The sequence below is a fragment of the Callorhinus ursinus genome, unplaced genomic scaffold (assembly GCF_003265705.2).
Source record: "Callorhinus ursinus isolate GAN/ISIS: 27379988/994484 unplaced genomic scaffold, GSC_fseal_2.0 scaffold2, whole genome shotgun sequence".
Lineage (NCBI taxonomy): Eukaryota > Metazoa > Chordata > Mammalia > Carnivora > Otariidae > Callorhinus > Callorhinus ursinus.
The window spans coordinates 70991926-71005132 of NW_027397064.1; the positions used below are offsets into that span (position 1 = coordinate 70991926).

Below are 13207 nucleotides of genomic sequence, written 5' to 3' on the forward strand. Positions count from 1 at the left end.
AGTTGTTGAAAGCTGTTGACTTTTAGAAATGAACATGTTGATCTGGGTGTAAGGGAGGAGGTTACGCAGAAAACAGAAGAGATGCCAATTCACAATGCAGCAGGCAATTAATTAACAAGAGTCGTGCTCCTGGAAACATATGATGGAAAAGATCTAAGAATCTTGGAATAACAGAAGATGTATTTCTTTCAAGTTACTTTACTTGTGTGATTTCTCCACCATAGTTAAATCAGTGGATGAGATGTTGGGGTAAGGCACTGGTTCTCAATAGGGGGCAATTTTGCCCCCCAGGGACATTTAGCCATGTCTGGAGGCATTTTTAAATGTTGCAGCTGTGGAGAGAAGGCATCCTATCTGCATCTAATGGGTAGAGGTCAAGGATGCTGCAAAACATCTTACAATGCACAGGACACATCTCACAGCAATTATCCAGCCAAAGATAGCAGTAGTACAGAGGCTTAACAATCCTGGATTAAAGTGTCCAAGCCAAAGGACTGTATCTGGGCTGTATGCTTGTGTGGACAGGGCTTGTGTGACAGGCTGTATCCTTGTGTATCCTCGTGTGTCCTCCTGTATCCTCCTGCTTTACACAGATATGCAGGCATGTGCAATTATCAATGTATATTATAAGGCCACAAGAACTACCTAGAATCCTCCCAGAGAGTCTCCTGGAATACAAGTTAGTCCCAAGAAGGCTGAGTTAGAGGGCTTTGCATTGAGCCAGTCACATGAGACCACTACTGAAGGAACAGATAAAATGAACAGTTAAAAGCATAACAGGATACATTAGTTCATGTATTCACTTATTCAGCAAACCTTTATTGGGCACCCACATGTGCCACTCTGCTAGGCATGATGATGGTACACAGTGAACACAACCAAACCTGGTCCCTGCCCTCATGGAGCTTACAGCCTAGGGAAGACTAGAAAGGTTATCAAGAAGAGGCTGGTCAAATGAGGACTCCACAGATTTACCCGATTGAGGAACATTAACACAGCAGCTCAAGAAGCTTTCATGTAAGTGTAATCTCACTTGAACCACACAACAAACCTGGAGGCAGGCTTTATTGCCTTCACAGAGGTTAAAAACATGCCCAAGGTCACACAGTTTATAAGTGGCAGAGCTTCAGCCAAGTGACACTGAGGTCCCTGTTCTAAACCTGTTTTACAGAGCAAGGATATACAGAGGCACTCTGGCTTGATTGACCTGGAATTTCCTCTCCTGATTCTCACCAAGCAAGCATACAGGTAGAGAATCTTTCCCCTTACAAAAAAATGCCCTCAGCCTTCACTGTCCTCTTGCTTATATAATACCCGGGGATTATTTTCTACCTCTTTCATGTGTATGTGCCTTATGTTCCTAATTAGATTGTAAACTCCTGACCGGCAGGGACTAGATCTTCCGTTTCCTTTGCAACCTTTTGCAGTACTGCAGTCACGCAAATAAATGCCTGCTGCATGAATGAACCTGTAGAGATAAAAATACTTTATGGTATCCCCATTTATTGGTTTCATGCTCTTACTTTGGCTTTGTGATAGGACTGTACATTATAAGCTTCTAGAGGGCAGAGGAAATGGCTTGGTGCTTTCCTTACACTCAGCAGGCACCATGCAAAATTTGATCCCCGCATGCCTTTTTGATGCTCTGGATAATATTAGCACACTGGAGTGTTTTTGTGTATCTAAGGACCGAGGTTGTCAGCCTCTCTGCGGCGGGGAATGTTCCTTCCTTTCCACAGTAAGCTCCCCTGGCGCCTAGGACAGGGCTAGATTACTGCAGAAGCCCCCTCCCCCGCTCCCCTCCTCTCCCACCTTCCCGCTTATTTTTATTGCCAAGCAGGCCGACTGCGAAAATGGCAAGCTCTTGCATAACCCCAGACCTTGCAAGGAAATGAGCAAAGTGGAAGGGGATTTGAAGGCAGGTCAGAAATGGCCTGGATGAGAACACTGAGGCTTCTCGCCGACCTGCAGGACCCCAGCGGCGCGCCGCCCGCAGTCGCGGGGCCCTGGAGGCAGCCCGCCCGCCCGCGCGCCCCCGGGAGCTGTCCAGACGGCCCCGCCCGCGCCTACCTGGGCACTCACCCGCGCCGCGCGGCCTCTCCTCCTCCCACCCCGGCCGCGGGAGCCCGGCTCGGGCCTGCCCCGCCGCCGCCCCGCCTCTGAGAAGCCCCGCGGGCGGCGCGCTCGCAGCCTCCTCCGGGCCCGCCAGACCGCGCCGGGCGCGCCGGGGGTGGGACGGCCAGGCTCGGTGGGGCTCGGCGGGCTCGCCCCCGGCCGGGCGCCTGCAGGGGGCGCGGGGACGGCCCCGCCCCGCCGCCTTCCCTCTCCCTCCCGGCTCTCTGGATCCGCGCCGGGAGGAAATGATGTGTTGCTGCCTGGTTAATCACAGCTCCAGACACTCATTGGCCGAGCGCTCCGCAGCCACTTCCTTCTCCTCCTCCTCCCGCTCCTCCCGCTCCGGCTCCTGATCTTTGCAGCCGCCGCCGCCGCCGCAGCCTCCCCCTCCGCGCCGGGGGAACTTTTCTACTCTCTGTGACCGTCTCCCCCGCCGCCCCTCGGGCAAGCCTCCCCTAGGGCGAGCCTCCCCCCGGGCCGCCCGCCCCGCCCGCGGCCGCCCTCCCAGCCCGTGCCGCTGCGCCTCGGGAAGTTTATTCCGCCCGCCCTCCTCCCCTTCCTCCTCCTCCTCTTCACCCCGCCTCCCCTCCCTCCCCCGGCTCTTTCCCCCCGGGTGGCTGCTGCCGCCGCCGCCGCTACCGCTGCCAGGCTGCTCCTCAGCCAGCCGCGCCGGCCCTAGGGCTGGAGAGCCCCTGGCCGCCCGCACCGCCCGGCTGCAGCCGCCGCGGCCGCCGCTCGGGGCCGGCCGCCGGCCTTCGGCCCCGCAGAGTTCCGGGCTCTCTCGCCGGCTGCACCGCCCCGCCCCGCCCCGCGCCGCGCCGCGCCGCGCCGACCTGCAGCGCCCGGCTGGCTCGCACTCCGCCTCCCCCGGCTCAGCCCCGGCCGCGGCGGGACCAGAGGTGAGGGCAGGTCGCCGGCCGCGCCGCGGGAGCCGGGAGGACCGAGGGAGGAGGGAGCCTGGCAGGAGGAGAGGGTGGGATTGCGGGTGGGAGGGTGGGCGTCTGCGGTGCCTCCCCCTCGCTTTCATTCCTTTCTCCCCCAGGCTTCATCTACTCTCGATGCGGGAAGCAGCCGCGGAACAGAACTGTCTTGCTTTGGGCCTGAACTGCTGGTGGGATATGGGAGAGGACAGAGGCATGGAGTGGGGGGGGGGTGGTCTCTGGCTTGCACCGTGTGTGGTGTGTGGTGTGTGTGTTTTTGTGTGTGTGTGTGTGTGTGTGTAGTGAACTCCTTCAGGGTGTGCGCCGCTGACTTGTAAATCGATCCGGTCGCCCGGCCACGGGCTCACCTTCCCAGCTGAGCTTGGTACAGAGTAAAGGGATGGGCTAATCACCCCCACCCTCAAAATATCCGTCTCTTCCAAGAGGAATTTTCTGCTGGAGAGACAGCCAATAAACTCTGCTCAACTCCCTCCCGCCCTCCGTTCTTCCTAGCTGCAGTTTCAAAAAGCTTCAAAGCCAGGAATGTGGGATTCATCTCTCGATCCCCAGAAGGCAAATGTGGTTACAGATGTTGCACGGTACTTTGCCAAGTTTAAAACCCTTCCTTCAACACTGTAACCAAAACAGTGAGGCTAGAACCTGGGGCGCGCTGGGAGAGATGTGGGCCTCTGGGGCCGCTGGATTCACTAACTTCCTTCGGGTTCTAGGCTGGCTTAGGTCTGTCCAGTTTGCGCCAGATACGTCCCCGCCCCCCCACCTCCTTTCCCTGGAGTTTTGAACGCTCTTTGCATGGGAGAAAAGCTGTAGAGGAAGATACTTAAGGGAATAAAACATTCCACTTAGCAGCGGAAGAAAAGTCTTGGTTAAAAGTTGTGCTTAATTTGGCTTTTGGAGAGAGGTAGCAAAGTAATCAATGGATTTGTTAATTTTATTGGGCTTTCTTTTTTGAGGGTTGTGTATGTGTGAGAGAGTGTGTGAGTGATGGGAGTTAGGTGATGAGAAAAAAGACTGATCTCATACATAGTTTGTATATTTTTGAAGAGAGGCCCTCTAATTGAGACTTAGATATAACCCAGTGGTTTTAAAGAATCCTGTCCCAGAGATGCAGACTGCTCTGACAGCCCAAGGGAAGGCGGTGGCAAAAAATAGACACCACCTCCCTTTTCCCCCAAAAAAATTCTTCCTGGAAAGGTGGTGTTAAGAAATTTCAGAGATGGGCTGATCCAAGTGGCAGGCCTTAAATGGAAACACTATAGTATGTCTTGGCACTTGTGTCTGGAGGTGGGTGGCTGGCTGGGGGCCCGGGCTTGGGCAGCCAGCAGACACTAGACTTGTGCTGACCTCAGACACTGGTCTCGCCATCCAGCTTTACAGTATGCTTAAGTGTGAAATATGGGCGGCACCAGTTTCACTGGTGGGGAGGCAGGGGTCAGGAGGTTGTCCTAGGCCTGGACAGGACTTGGATCACCTGGCTTCTAAGACCAAATCACTTTTTTGTGTGAGGCAGTCGTTTTTGTTTTCTGGCCTGGAACTAAAAACACAAAAAACCAAAACGGAAGTCTTTTGAAGCTGAAATGTGTAGGTCTTAAATAGATGGAATTGTGTGGTGGATAATAGCATTTCTACTGTCACCCCTCACGCAAATACTCAAAAGGTGGTGAATGATGTTGCCGTAAATTCTGGAGAGATGGCAAAAATCAAGGGCTGGGATGGGGAGAGACTGGGTTCATACTCTCCTTTTCCAGCGGTTTGGTGAATTTTTCTTGAAATGGAGAGAGTGGGTTTTAAATAAAGACTTGATTTAGGTAGTAGTTTTACCACTTTTGTACCTTGGAAGAGAGTGATCATTCGAATCTGAGTAAGTTTCTTGTCTATCTCTAAGTAATTTAAAAGAATATTAAAGATGCCAAATAGAGGTGGAGGAGTCTGCCTTATTCAGGAATGTAATTAATTTCAGAAGTGGGAACTTAATGCCATTAATAGCATTGTAATGATTTTTTTTTTCAGAGTAGTGATTTACCAGATTTTCTGCATCTGTCCACTGAACAGCTAGCAGTGATTGAATCAGTAAATAGAGACTATGCCTCTGTCTTACCCTAGATTGCACTGAACTAATATTGTGATGATCATGATAGACTTCTAGGTAAGGTTGGATCAAGTAGTCCAGCCTTCTGAGGGAGGAAGGAACAGGGCAGAAATGCATTTGAAAAATGATCCTGTTATTCAAGGTCATGAGGTGAAAATGGAATGTGTGTGTGTGTGTGTGTGTGTGTGTGTGTGCGCGCGTGCGCGTGCCTGCGTGCAAAAAGTACATTAGACAAAGAGGAGCTGGGACTGGGAACTGTCTTCTGTGCTTGTTCTGCTGTTGGATCCCAGCATCTTGATTTATTTATTTATTTATTTTAAAGATTTTATTTATTTATTTGATAGAGACACAGCGAGAGAGGGAACACAGGCAGGGGGAGTGGGAGAGGCAGGCTTCCCGCTGAACAGGGATCCCAATGCGGGGCTTGATGCGGGGCTTGATCCCAGGACCCTGAGATCATGACACAAGCCGAAGGCAGATGCTTAACAACTGAGCCACCCAGGCGCCCCTTGATTTATTTTTATGTGAAGGGATCTAATGCACAACTTGTGAGAAACTGGGGAGAAGTAAACTATTAATGGTAGCAAAACCCTTTGATGTGTTTTGAATGAATTTGGTGACCGATATGATGGGGGAGCACTGGATAATGTGCTAGGCACAGTGCTCAGCTCTTTACATACATTTTTTATGACATTTTCACAGCAACCGTATGTTTTATTATTTCACTCTTTTATGATGAGAAATTCAGGCTTTCTGAAATTGAGCAAGTTGCCCTAGTTGTAGAGCTAGTCGGTAGTGGAGTGGGGATTTGAACCAGGAGTTTGTGAGACTCTGGAACCCATGTTCTCAGCCCCTTTTGCCCGTGTTTGCCAAATTTCATTCACTCATATACTGTCTTCATGAGTTTACCATGGCTAAGTGTCAGTCTATTAATTATTTAGTATTTTTCTTTAAAGCCGTGATTGACCTTAGAAAAACTAAAAAGATGTCATCTTTTAAGAGGAAACAATATATTATTGCTATATTTGGAAAGCCAACTCACTTGTTAGTAATGGGAGGTAATCATAAAGATGCATTTATACTTACAATAAAACCCCAGATTCAGGACAGTGATTACCTGGGGGGGGTGTGTGTGTTGCAGGGACCTGGGGATCAGGGTGGTGGAGGTAGGTAGATCACATAGCATTGGTGACATTCTGGGTTTTTGGGTGGGTTGGTGGGTTCAGAGGTGCTGATTTTATTTTTAGACTTTATAACCTACATACTTTTTTTTTGTAAAAAAGAAAATTAAACACATGACTATTAACATAATGACTACTCGGGGAATATTTCACTGCACTGTTACGGCCATAGGCAGCTTGGTTCCCCGTGCAAAGTAGGCAGGCAGATGCTGTTGGCTGATTGATAAGACCCCGGGTGGTAATTTTAAAGCAATCTGATTGTTGTCATACCTGAATGAAATTGAGGTATACCCCCTCTTCTATATTCTCCTGCTTCCCCTCTCATTTCAATATTGTGACCCAAATAATAGCATGGGCTGCAGCGAGGTTTCTCCTGACTGTGGTTACGGGAGCCTGGGGCTGAGCTGAAGATGGCACTTGTCAACAGCACCTTGTCGCATACATCTAGTGCTCAGGATGGGGCAAAAAGTGCTGTCATGAAGTGTTACAACGCTTTCATTTTTACCCAGTGGGTAAGCGTGACCGTTCAGACTGGGAAGCCGGTATTTAAGTTAAAGCAAAGCCTGGGCAGAATGTTCACAGCGTTAATCTGGTGAGGCTGGGAAATGAAGCCATCAGAGATTTTAGTGGGAGTCCACATAGGTCTCCTGTTTTATTTTCCCAAGCAAGTATCAGGCACTGTGGCTTTATTCCTGGAAATGAGAATTTGAATTCGGTTTCCTGGTACAAAATGCCTTCTTTGATCTCTTGGAGTGAGAACTTTGTGTTTCTTTCTGTGGCCAGTTCCAGCTCTCAGAAGAACCAAGTGGAAGGTTCACCTCTTTTTTTTTTTAGCAGTTGGCCATAGACTGCTCTTGCTTGCCGTGCTAGCTTAAGAATCAGAAGTTCCAAAGCAGGATTTGTCGGTTGGAAGCGGCATTCAATTAAAGGACTCCTTTTGAAAGAGCTTCATGAAGATGATGTGGTTGGCAAATCATGGCCTTTGGTTCAGATGGGAGGTAGTTTTGTTTGAACTTACGCTCCCAAAATTAACTAACGAGACCCAGCAGCTTCCTTTTTGAAGTTAAAACAGATACTTCCCTGCCCCCAACTTTCAAACCAACTGCCCAGTTGAATACTATTCCTGTGCTCTTACATGCATTTTGGGAAATCTGAGCTTGTTTCTATGTCTAAAGACTCTTCTGTGATCCATGAGAGTTTTGTTTTCCAGAGCCACCACTACCCATTTGTTTGATTTTTGGATTTCAGTCTCTGACCAACATTCCACTTTGCCCATTCGGGTTGCTTCATTGTTTGCTCTGGGTACTTGGCCTTTATTTCTGTGACCAGGAAAGAGACTCTGAGTTTTAGGTTTTCCAAATTTTGTCGAGGTTCATGCAGTAGGTGGAGTTTGTTTTTTGGACGATGGGGCCCGTTCAGGGGGTCCCCTTTAGCACAGGTGTCCTGATGGTTCTTCTGTCAGGTGTCCTGATAGGTTTAGCTCTTTCTCATAATGAGGCCAAGCCTTGGAGTCGGTCCCTTTGCATTGCCCTCCCCCCCACCCCCCACTTTTGGGGACAGCCAAATCCTCAGGGCTCAGTAATCTCAGTGCAGGAATGCTTCCTGGATTTTGCCTTTTGACATTTTTCCTAGCATTTTATCTTTACTACTCACTCTGGGACTTGATTGATCTTTTTTGAGGGCAAGGACTTCAGGTTATTCACTCCATTTATTTGTTCGACACCATTCATTCTCCTTCACCGATTTAAAACCTTTCAAAATTCCCTCACTGGACTCTTTGAGGGCAAGGACTGTGTCTTATTCATCTTTTGTATATGTTTTGCACCTAACACAATGCCCGGCCCAGACCACACAGTCAGTAAATGGTTTTTTAATTGTTGAGAGAATGAATGGATGATTGCATATTAGAGAAGCAGACAAGCCCAGTACTCGAGGGAATCAGGGAGGCAGCCTGAGAGCAGATGATACCAGACACAGAGGTCCTTAAGGATGAGTTTGGGAAGAAGGGATGAAAGACACTGTAGGTGGATGGAACTCTTTTTGATACCCTTTTAATGCTTGATATTGTAACATAGTGGATTCAACAAACATTTATTGTATTCTTTTCAGTTTATGCTTCCTGTTGTTTTTGGGTTTAAGGGCAAAACCTTTTTTGGGAAAAATATCTCAACGCATATTTAATATCCTACAGAGCATCGAATCCTGTGATACTGAGGGCATGGCTGGGACTCATTTAGTTGGCAAATTGACTCCTTCACACTGACTTTGTCCTGTTGCATATGTTCACAGATAGTTGACAGTGAAAACAGTGTGGTAGGCAGTGCTCATGTGGCGAGGTGGAATGTGGATGACCTTTTTGGAAAATGGATGGAATCCAGAGTGAACTTCTCTTCTGATAGGTTTTAAGGACTGATTTGAGCGGGCATGCCCATGTAGACCTTTTCTGCTTGAATACTTGATGGCTGGGTGCCTTGCTCATCTGTGAAAGTGATGGGTCTTCGCTAGCCTCTGTGCTGCATGGATGACGTTGAAAATGAGATCACTCTGGGGTGCCTGGCTGGCTGAGTTGGTAGGGAATGGTACTCCTGATCCTCGGGGTCATGAGTTAATGGGTGTAGAGCTTACTTAAAAAAAAAAAATTATAACACAAAGAAAATAAGATCGCTCTAGTTTTTATTTTTCTTTTTTAGGCAATTATGGAAGAATTATCAATTGAACTTCTACAAATAACCTTGAGTTTGATGGGAAATGTACAGAGAGGCTAAAGGAACATAGGAGTGGTCTTAGACAAAGCTGGGTATTAGATGTGGGATGGTACTTGGAATTTGGAGAGTGGATACTGAGAAAGAACTTGAGAAAAAGCATTCTGATGTAGACAGGATGAGTTGAGATATTTTAAGCCAAGTTTGGAACCTTCCACTATTGTAGCTATTGATGAGTGGTGGTGTACTCTCTGAAAACATAGTGTGCCTGATGGGTTACTCTCCTTAAGTTATAGGTTAATACTTACAAGTAAATACCACTAAGAGAGCTGGAGCTTTTGGACTTGTAACTTGATGTCAGGGACTTACACAAGATAGAAATATACATAGGAACAACCAGTAGGAGGAACAAGTGTGGGTGGTTATCTAGAGTGACCTTTATCTTCCTTTCGAGAATAAGGAAAATAAATGGTAAGGGACAAGTGTGCCAAGTGATATTTTTTTTAAATGTTTTTTGAACTTGAATAACTGAACTGTTGTGCACAACAGGTGGCAAGAACAAATATTCTCTTACTTTATGAGTATGGCCTAGTAAAAAATGGAAAATCTCAGTCCCCGGAGATTATATAAACATAAATGTTCTATTTCAGTGTTTTAAAAACATTTTTTACTTGCAGCAATACATTTTACATCATGACTGAGTACACACGCATACACACATGCATATTAAAAATAAAGCTGAATTACAATTTTTACAAAACAATACAGCAGTGCCTCCTAATTTCTAGTCATTTTTTTTTTTTATTCTGGTCTCTATTTACTACATTGATTTCACAACTTGCTAATGGGTTCTAACCAGCAGTATGAAAAAAAAAAACTATTATAGATATTGTGGCAATCAGCCCTAATTTGTTTATTGGACATTTGCTGATCTGATGAGAATTTTGTTTTTCTTTTTATATGAGTCTCAATTATTCTACAGATGGTCCATGCCCTTCTGCTCTCCCCCTTTCCCCCGACCCATTGTTCTTTGCTCTGTGTCGATGTCTTTGCTTGTTTCTCCACATCGGATTAAAGTGACTAATATGTGCTTTGGACCAGCTCCAAAAGTGCAACATCATCTTGATTCTAATCAGCATCAAAGGTGGGGCTAATTGATTTAAACTGGTGGCAGGAGCCACTTAGCTCCCTGTTTGTTTAGATTATATTTGAAATGGGATGGTGACTCTCAGTAATAAGGGGACAGCAGGAGTCCCTTTTTAGGTCACCTGCACCAAAAGCATAGGAGAGAGGTAGGGAAGGTGACCCGATACAGTTATTGTTCCGGAACACAAAACAAGGTTGGTAGGGGCCAGCTCTTTGCATTCAAAGATGTAAGGAAGAGCCTAATTGGTGGCTGCAGTCATCCTTGCTGTCATTGTCCTTATCATTAAAATCTTCCTACCTTGCTGCTGCTCCTTCATCGTTTCCCCTCTTCTTCCGTCATTTGTTGAGCATTTATCAAGGCCTCCTGTACCTGGAGCAGGGCATGGAAAGGACAGTAACATTAAGTTGAGCTGAAGGTGCACTTGAGTAAGGGACTGAAGAATTGCACATCTAACTACAAACGGCAGAAGGCCAAGTATCTTGGTCATGAGATACAGGGAGATAAGGATCAAACAACACTTTTGAGGAAGTGTCTGTTTGGCTGGCCTTGGAAAAGGGTACCATTTTGATGTTATCATTTTCAGAGATCTCTATATATGTATAGGTTGTAGAGGAGGCAACCTGCCAAAACCAGGGGATGGGGCAAGTAAATATGAGGTAGCTGGCTTTTGTTTAAGAGCCAAGTTGTATAAAAACATAGTTGCACCGATTTGTCATCACTGGAATCAGACTCGGTGCCTTGAGGTACAGCTTCTCAGAGAGTCATCGTGACCTGAGACAACTGGAAGGGAGAGCAGATTCACGTCTCTGGTTTTGCACTAACTGCCGGAGCCAAAGTTGAGCAGAGTGGCCAGGACTATGGCGGTGGTTCTGTTGCCCACACCCCCCCCGCCATGTTTTTTTGTTTTGTTCTGTTTTGTTTTTTACCAAGCATATATGGTAACTCCTGGAAGTTAAAAGCCTTGTGATGTGATGTGACTGTGTAGAGTACATTAGAGTGAGCGCGGTAGAAGAAAGCTTAGAAAGGGAGATTTAGAGCCAAAGTATGGTTTACTTTGAATGCCAGGCTAAAGATTTTAGACTTGATTCTAAAATAGCAACAGTTAGATAACATCTGTAAGGGAGGCCCAGGTCAGGCCCCTTACTTGCATTCTCGCATTTAATGCTCACACCCAGGCAGTGAGGTACCCCCGAGTATTATCCCCATTTTACAGAAGAAGAAACTGAGATTCAGAGGGGTGATGGAAAATATCTGAGGTCACACATCTGAACTTTAACCCAGGCTGTACATTCCAAAGTCACTTGCTCCAAAGCAGAGTTTGAAAACTGGTGGCCCCCGGGCTGAATACACCTCAGACTTATGTCCCGTTTGATACCATATGTAAAACTTTTTTTTTTCCTTTTTGAAATAGTTGCCATCATTTAAATAGGATATTTCCCAGAAAAAGTTCAGCTTTCCACGTTCTTCTGCAAGACTGCAAGCCCTGGCAGCCCAAGGCTCACATTCCTGCAGAATCCTGCCAGAGCTCCTTGTTACTGTGTCTCTCTGAGTAGAGGTGTGTGCTTGGTTTGCCACAGTCCCAGCTCAGCCTGTTTTCTCCCAGACACTGAGGCCCAGCATCACTTGCTCTTTACTCTTTATTCTCCTAGCCTGCTCACTCTGACATGGTAACTGCGTTGTCCCTATGACATAGGAGTTTGAGACCCCTGATCTAAAGCCTTCTGTATAGCCACAGATTAGTAATTAGGGTAGATACCCAATAGCCAAGGGAAATGAGAGTAGGTAGAATTAGGGTTTTGGCCTTGGGCTGGAGAAGCCATAAGGTGCATCATTTTTGTGAAGAAAGGAAGGAGTGAATGGGAGGCAGAAGGATCTGACTTAGGGAACATGGATGACTGAGAGAAGGGTGTTGATCCTAAAAGAAAACGAAAGGTTAAGGGGAGCTGGTTGGGAGCAGGGCATGGTATCGGGGTTCAGGTTCTGGTGGAAAAAGCGCATAGAAGAGGGCTTGCTCGGGTCTCGTGAGGAAGTACAGCACTGGAACCAGCAGCTACGGGCTTGGAGCTGTGGGGATTAGATCTGTGTGACAGGATGCCATCCTGGGGCATTTGGATCTGGGGAAGAAAGGTCCCTTTGGAAATAGGAAGAAATGGGCTAAGGTCTGAATGATAAGATGAGCCAGCTACAAACAGCTCAAAGTCTCTTATTGACTTTTTTGGGTCAAGTGCCTTATCTTCCAAATAAATGTTTATCCTAATAAAGGAATACCGAAACAGTCTTCAGCTTTTGAACATGGGACCTGATAAACATCTGCTCATAGAATCAAAGGCAGATATACTGTTTGATGGGTGACACCTGTAATTTATGTTTATGCCTATTGCACTGAGCCTAATTTAGGTGAAAGAAATTCTAACAATGATTTTTTTTGGGGGGGGGGGTATCACAGGTGACAGAAAAAGTGGTTGCTCTAGCCCTGAGATGGGGAAAACAGTGCCAGAAGTAAATGACTTGCTTTGAGATTTATTCTTTTAGCCAGTTTAGAATGGAATGTCCTTTTTAAATTACAGATGAGTTGTTTTTTTTTCTTCTTATCTTGGCTTGTTTGTTTAGGATTCCCTCCAACTCATTGTTACTTAATCAGCTAGCTCGTTCTCCCACTTGGCTTCCTTTTGATCCCTGAAGGTCTTATTGTTTTAGGACATTCTAAGTACAGGTGAAGTGAATCTTTCCCAGATGTGGCTACTGAGCATGAAAATCTAACAGGAGGGCATTTCTTTTGTTCTCATACTCTTTGTAAATTAAGTTTTTAATTTTAATTCCAGTATAGTTAACATACAGTGTTCTCGTGTTCTCATACTTTTGTCTCAGACATTACAGTCTCCTTTTTGGACCACATGATTCTAAAAAAAATCAAATTGGTGTTTTTATTTCTAATTCATAGCTTTATTTCATTACATGAGTACATTGATATGGGTTCCCATAATTTTTTTCTTAACCAAATATTTTAATGTTTTTTATGATAGTTTATGTTTTCA

General features: G+C 46.4%; 1 protein-coding gene and 1 long non-coding RNA gene across 8 annotated transcripts in view; one reads left to right on the forward strand and one right to left on the reverse strand.

Annotated features, from left to right (window-relative positions):
• LOC141370990 (uncharacterized) overlaps positions 1–2259 on the reverse strand; it is a 39839-nt gene extending 37580 nt beyond the window's left edge. Inside the window, exon 1 of one of the 2 annotated variants that reach the window (XR_012375566.1) lies at positions 2083–2259. This is a non-coding gene — a long non-coding RNA (uncharacterized lncRNA). Of the gene's footprint in view, positions 1–2070 lie in introns of both variants that reach the window. The other variant, XR_012375563.1, reaches the window with a different exon arrangement.
• Positions 2260–2904: 645 nt separating this feature from the next.
• Positions 2905–13207, forward strand: part of ACVR1 (activin A receptor type 1) — a 123108-nt gene continuing 112805 nt past the window's right edge. For 2 of the 6 annotated variants that reach the window (XM_025855712.2, XM_073883881.1), the window contains exon 1: positions 2915–3014. The gene's annotated coding sequence lies outside the window, so the exon portion shown is untranslated. Of the gene's footprint in view, positions 3015–3182; positions 3227–13207 lie in introns of those variants that run through there. The other 4 variants (XM_073883872.1, XM_025855721.2, XM_073883876.1 and 1 more) reach the window with 4 other exon arrangements.